This window comes from Solanum lycopersicum, chromosome 9 (genome assembly GCF_036512215.1).
Source record: "Solanum lycopersicum chromosome 9, SLM_r2.1".
Classification (NCBI taxonomy): Eukaryota; Viridiplantae; Streptophyta; class Magnoliopsida; order Solanales; family Solanaceae; genus Solanum; species Solanum lycopersicum.
In genome coordinates, this window is record NC_090808.1 from 54,987,060 (window position 1) to 54,993,616 (window position 6,557).

Genomic DNA, 6,557 nt, shown 5'->3' on the forward strand with positions numbered 1-6,557 from the left:
TCCGTCCTGAACAACCGTTGATGGGATCAGAAACTCCCAAAAATTTCATCCTATAAATATTGGTTAAGTCTTGGATGACATACGGACTTACCGTTCGTAGGTCAAACGACGGTCCATAGTCCGTGACAATCAATCAAGACTCCCTTCAACTACTCTCTGACAAGAGTTATGGATGACCAACAAGTTCGTAGGTGGACCTACAGTCCATAGGTGGAAAATTTGCATCCAGTTAAGGCGAAATGTAGTTGGGTCAACTTAAAATGATCATAACTCTTATCACAGAATGAATTATGTCTTCCATGACCTATAATTAAATTATCTTTCCAGAGACACCGACCTTGCTAAAATCAGAACTTCGAGAAAACAGTTATGCTCATTCTAGTAAAGGCTTGTCGAACACGACCTCACGACGGACCCAACGATGGGGCGTCAGGCACGCGACAGACCGTCAATCATGGCTGTCGTGAGGCCTGACAACAACCTTCCTAGGGGTCGTTTTGACCTTTCTTACTCCATTTAAACCCTATGTTACATCTTTTTGACCCTAAATCATCAGATTTTAGTTAGTTTAAGCCTAGAAACATAATAAAATATATACAGGTCAAATCATTAATTCAAAACTTAGAAAATTTGAAGCAAGAGAGGAGAAACAAGCTGAAAAATCCTAGTTCAAGAACGCCACAAGCTCCAGCAGTTCCAGCCCTGAAACTCAAGTATTTTTCCGTGGATTTCATCACCAGATATGTGGGATTTCACTAGTGGGGTTCTTTTCACCCATTGGGTCCTTAGTTTCAGGCAATTTTTTATTTTCTTATCATGATTAAACGTAGGGTTTCTAGAACATTGATATAATTTCATGAATTTATTAAATATATGCTCCAAATTAGATTATCATGTTATTACTCAGATTATCGCATGAATTTCAGAACCCTAGATTTGTATTTCTTTAGTTCTTGAATTACACATGCTAGGTCATATATTTCAGACACTTCAGACTTACATGTCTTAGTTATAAAAGCATAATTACCCGATTAATTGTTGCATTCTCAGTTTGCATGTTCAGATTAGGCTATCCAGTATTTACCGAAATTCAGATATAATTATTTAATTTAAAAAATTTATTGGGAGTAGCATAACACCGAGTTGGATTAGGGTTCAGCGTACCCAATAGTCTCACAACTACTAGCGAAGTAGGTTTTGAAGTACCCTCTTTGGATAATCAGTTTAGTGATCACGCCAACATGCAATTATATATTTGGCAAGGTGTATTGGGTCCTCTCGATAGGGCGTATACATCGGACTCCACATTTAGCTCATGTGATTTTATTATCAGTTATTAGTAGCTCCCACGTTTCAGTGAGACTCTCTGCATTGACCATTTATCAATATATTCAGTATTCAGTTTCAGCATGTTATAAATTTGTCATTGCATCCAGTTAGCTTAGAAACCAGCACATCACGTTAGATTATTATTTTTTTTGTGCTTGTTTAGTTATGTTTTATTTTAGTTGTACTTTATCCTACATGCTCAATACCTTTCAAGTACTCACACATACGTGCCCTACATTTTCTCGTGATGTAGGTTCAGATTCTCAGCATCCTGTTCACGCATAGATCAATTTCCTGATCTCCAATTCAGTAGATTCTTTGGTGAGTCCTCATTCTCAAAGGAAAACACTCATGAGTTTTATTTCAGTCTTTAGTCATTTAGTTAAACTTTTTGCTAGATTTAGCTGGGGCTTGTGCAAGTATTTCTAGTCTAATTTAGAGGCTATTTTCAGACATAGTTAGATTCAGCTTAGTATTGAGTTAATATTTATTTTGTGTTAAACTCATTGTTTTAAAATATCTCAGATATAGAATATGGGTATTCCCCATCTTTTCATTTTGAGTAAGATTTACCTTCCGCAATAGTTTATTATATTTAGTACGCTCATGATCATGCCAGTAGGGTTGGCTTGGGATCACTTGTGGTCCTAAGTTCCATGTTTGCGTCTCGGGGGTAGCTCGGGGCATGACAAAACTTGGTATCAGAGCACTAGGTTCAGGAGTCTTAGGATTTCTGAAAAAGCCGCACTAAGTAGAATCCTTTTCATGGGTGTGAAGTACACCACATCTTATGAGAGGGAGCTATGAAGTGTTTTCGGAAAAACATCACTTTCTTGTTACTCTTATCGTGCGTAAGGTATGATCAAATTTCATTCTAACTTAACGTTGTGCATTTAAGATCCTGCCTTCTTATAGAGCTTAGGCATGGAATGCTAATTAACGCAATGCAAACGTGGTTCCTGTAGTACCAGATAAGGAAGTTCAAATGTAGAGTTTCAGAACGCCAATTCAACTTTTGGCTCAGAGTATGACCAACTAGAACAATCAGTAGGTTCTAGTTCCTACTAATAGAATTGATCGATAAATGGCAGCCAGAGTTTGTGATTTTTTTAGGATGAATCCGTCAATGTTATTAGGGTCGCATGTTGGTAAGGACCCACAGAAGTTCATTGATTAAGTCAAGAAAATGTTTTGTGTGATGTCAGTAACTGGTAGTGATAGGTGAGATTTGCATCCTACAAACTCAAGGATGTGACTGACATATGGTTCACTCAGTGAAAGACAACAAAGATGACTTTGCCTTTTGTAACTCACTATAAGAGTCCAATTCAATGTCATTCCAGAAACTCTCTTAGAACTTTTCTCAGTCTCTACTCTAGTCGGTGGCCTAAGTATATAGGTAGATGGATATACAAAAATTACCGTCTCACAATCTCTTAGAAAGTCACCTCAGCAGATCTAGTAGAGTTAGAAATAGTAGACTTCGATGTCATTCTAGGCATGGATTGGTTACACTATAGTACGCCTCAGTCGATTGTAGAAATAGAATTGTTCGTTTTTCAGTTTCCAAACGACTAATCTTTGAATGAAAGGGTACTAGTTAGCGCTTATGTGTCGATTTATTTCTTATTTAAGGCAAGAGATGATATCTAAGGGTTATCTCTATCATCTAGTTTGGTTTAAGGATTTTAGACTTGAAACCCCAACTCTTGAGTCAGTTCCAGTAGTGTATGACTTTCCAGAAGTATTTCCAGAAGATCTTTCTGGAGTCTCTCCTGAAAGGAAAATTGACTTTGAAATTTATCTCTTTCCAGATACCCAACCTATTTCTATTCCTCCTTACAGATTAGCTCCAGCAGAGCTTAAGGAATTGAAAGATCTGTTGAAACATCTTCTAGATAAGGGTTTCATCAAACCTAGTATTTCACCATGGGGTGCACCAGTATTGTTCGTAAAGAAGAAATATGGTTATCTTAGAATGTGCATTGAGTATAGACAGTTGAACAAGGTCACAGTCAAGAATAAGTATCCTATACGCATAATTGATGACTTGTTTGACCAACTTCACGGTGCTAGTCATTTCTCAAAGATAGACCTCAAGATTGGGTTATCATTAGCTCAGAGTCAGAGATAGTGACATTCCGAAAATAGCCTTCAAAACTCGGTATGGTCATTATGAATTTGTAGTTATGTCATTTGTACTAACCAATGCTCCTGCAACTTTCATGGATTTGATGAATAGAGTGTTCAAACAGTACTTAGACTTGTTCGTTATCGTTTTCATTGATGATATCCTCATTTACTCTTGGAGTGAGGAAGAACATGCAAGTCATTTGAGATTTGTTCTACAGACTTTCAAAGATCGCCAGATATTCGCTAAGTTTAGTAAATGTGAGTTTTGGTTGCAATCCATTGATTTCCTTTGTCACATTGTATCTAGCAAAGGGATCCGCATAGATTTACAAATGATAGAATCAATGAAACAATGGCCCATACCTACCTTTGCTAAAAATATCAGAAGTTTCTTCGGTCTAGCAGGTTATTACAGAAGGTTCGTGGAAGGATTTTCATCCATATCCTCACAATTGACTAGGTTGACTCAGAAGATTGTCAAGTTCCAATGGTCAGATGATTGTGAGAAAAGCTTCGCAGAATTAAAAACTAGATTGACTACAGCTCCTTTCTTGACTATACCAGAGAGTTCAGATGGTTATGTAATCTATTGCGATGCATCCAGAGTAGGCCTTGGTTGTGTGTTGATGCAAAGAGATAAGGTTATATCTTATGCCTCTAGAAAGCTTAAGAAGCATGAGAAGAACTATTCAACTCATGACCTCAAGCTTGCAGCAGTGGTATTTGCACTAAAGAGATGGAGACACTTCTTGTATGGTGTTCATGTAGATATGTTCACCGATCAAAAGAGCCTTCAGTATATGTTCACCCAGAAAGAGTTGAATCTTCGCTAGAGGAGATGGCTTGAGTTCCTTATGGATTATGATATGAGTGTGCATTATCATCCTGGAAAGGCGGATGTAGTGGCCGATGCTTTTAGTAGATTATCTATGGGTAGTGTAGCCCATGTTGAGGAAAAAATAAAGGAGACAGTGAAGGATGTTCATAGGCTTGCTCTCTTGGGAATTCACCTTATGAGCATATCAGATAGTGGTTTAAAAGTTAAGAATGGTGTAGAATCGTCTTTGGTCATGGAGGTTAAAGAAAGAGAGTGATCCAATCTTGCTTGAACTAAAGGGTGCAGTTAAGAATCAGAGAGTGGAGGTTTTCTCCCAAGGGGGAGATGCTGTACTTCGCTACCAAGGTAGATTGTGTGTTCAGGATGCGGGAGAGTTGAGGAAGTATATTCTTTCAGAAGCTCATAAATCCAGGTATTCTATTCATCCAGTTGCCACTGAGATGTACCGCATTCTGCGGGAAGTCTATTGGTAGAATGGCATGAAGAGGGATATAGCTGACTTTGTGAGTAAGTGCCCCAATTGCCAGCAAGTTAAGGTAGAACATCAGAAACCAGGAGGTATGACTCAATAGATCGATAGTCCTACTTGGAAGTGGGATGACAGGGTTACCTTGTACTTGCAGACAGCATGACTCAATTTGGGTGATAGTTGATAGGATGACTAAGTCTTCTCGCTTTTTAGCTGTCAAGACTACATATTCAGCAGAGGACTATGCCAAGCTTTTTCTTACAGAATTGTGAGGTTGCATGGGGTTCCTTTGTCTATCATCTCAGATAGAGGTCGTTAGTTTACCTCTCATTTCTTGAAGTCATTTAAAAAAGGTATTGGTACTCAACTAAACCTTAGTACAACATTTCATCCACAGACGGATGGTCAGGCAGAGTGTACCATTCAGACCATAGAGGATATGTTAAGAGCTTGTGTGATCGATGTCAAAGGTAGTTGGGATGATCACCATTCTCTTATTGAGTTTGCCCACAATAATAGCTACCATTCCTACATTTAGATGGCCCCATATAAGTCTTTATATGCGCATAAATGTAGATCTCTTGTTTGTTTGTTTGAAGTAGGTGAAACAACTTTAATAGGGCCAGATTCAGTCCTTTAAGCTATGGAAAAAGTGCAACTCATCAGAGATAGATTTAAGACAGCCCAATGTCATCAGAAATCTTATGCGGATGTAAGGAGAAGGGAACTAGAGTTCCAAGTTGATGATTGGGTTTTTTTCTGAAAATCTCACCTATGAAAGGGGTGATGAGATTTGGATTAAAAGGGAAGATCAGTCCTAGATATGTAGGCCTTTAAAAGGTCTTGAAAAGGATTGGAAAGGTGTCCTATGAGTTAGAGTTGCCAGCAAAATTAGCAGCAGTGCATCCGGTCTTCCACATCTCACTCTTGAAGAAGTGCATGGGTGACCCAACCTTTATAGTGTTATTAGAGAGTGTGGCGGTGAAAGATAGTCTTTCTTATGAGGATGTACCAGTTGAGATCCTTGACTGCCAGGTTAGAAGGTTGAGAAACAAAGAAGTCACTTCAATCAAGGTTTTGTGGAGGAGTCAATCTGAAGAGGGAGCTACATGGGAAGTAGAAGCAACCCTGAAAGCGAAGTATCTTTACCTTTTTCCTTCCAATTCCACTCCATCTTGAGGTAATAGTTCTTATTCAGTTTTATGCTCATTCATGCGTAAATTCAGTATTACATTCATGTTCCCTCATTTTGTACTTTCATTTTTAGTGTAATGGCATGTTCTAAGAAATCAATTCAGTCAAAACTCATTTTTTAGTGTTTAGTAGTGGGGTTTGATTCTCTTTCCCTCTATTTCAGCTAGTATTGGTCTTCATTCGACGACGACTGTTCCAAAGGGGGAGATAATGTAACATGTTGTAGCCAAAAAAGACCAAAAATTAGTTTTTATGAAAAATCTGCAGGTGCTACCAATGGTGGCATCAACGGACCGTAGCCTGAACCACGGTCCGTCTTGCACAACCGTCGATGGTATCAGAAACACCCAAAAATTTCATCCTAGAAAAATTGGTTAAGTCTTGGACAACGGACAGGCTTATGGTCCATAGGTCAAACGACGGTCCGCAGTCTGTGACGGTCGATTAAGACTCCCTTCAACAACTCTCTCACAAGAGCTATGGATGACCAGCATGGTTCGTAGGTGCACCTACGGTCCGTAGGTGGAAAATTTGCAGCCAGTTAAGGGGAAATGCAGTTGGGTCAACTTAAAACGATCATAACTCTTAGCACAA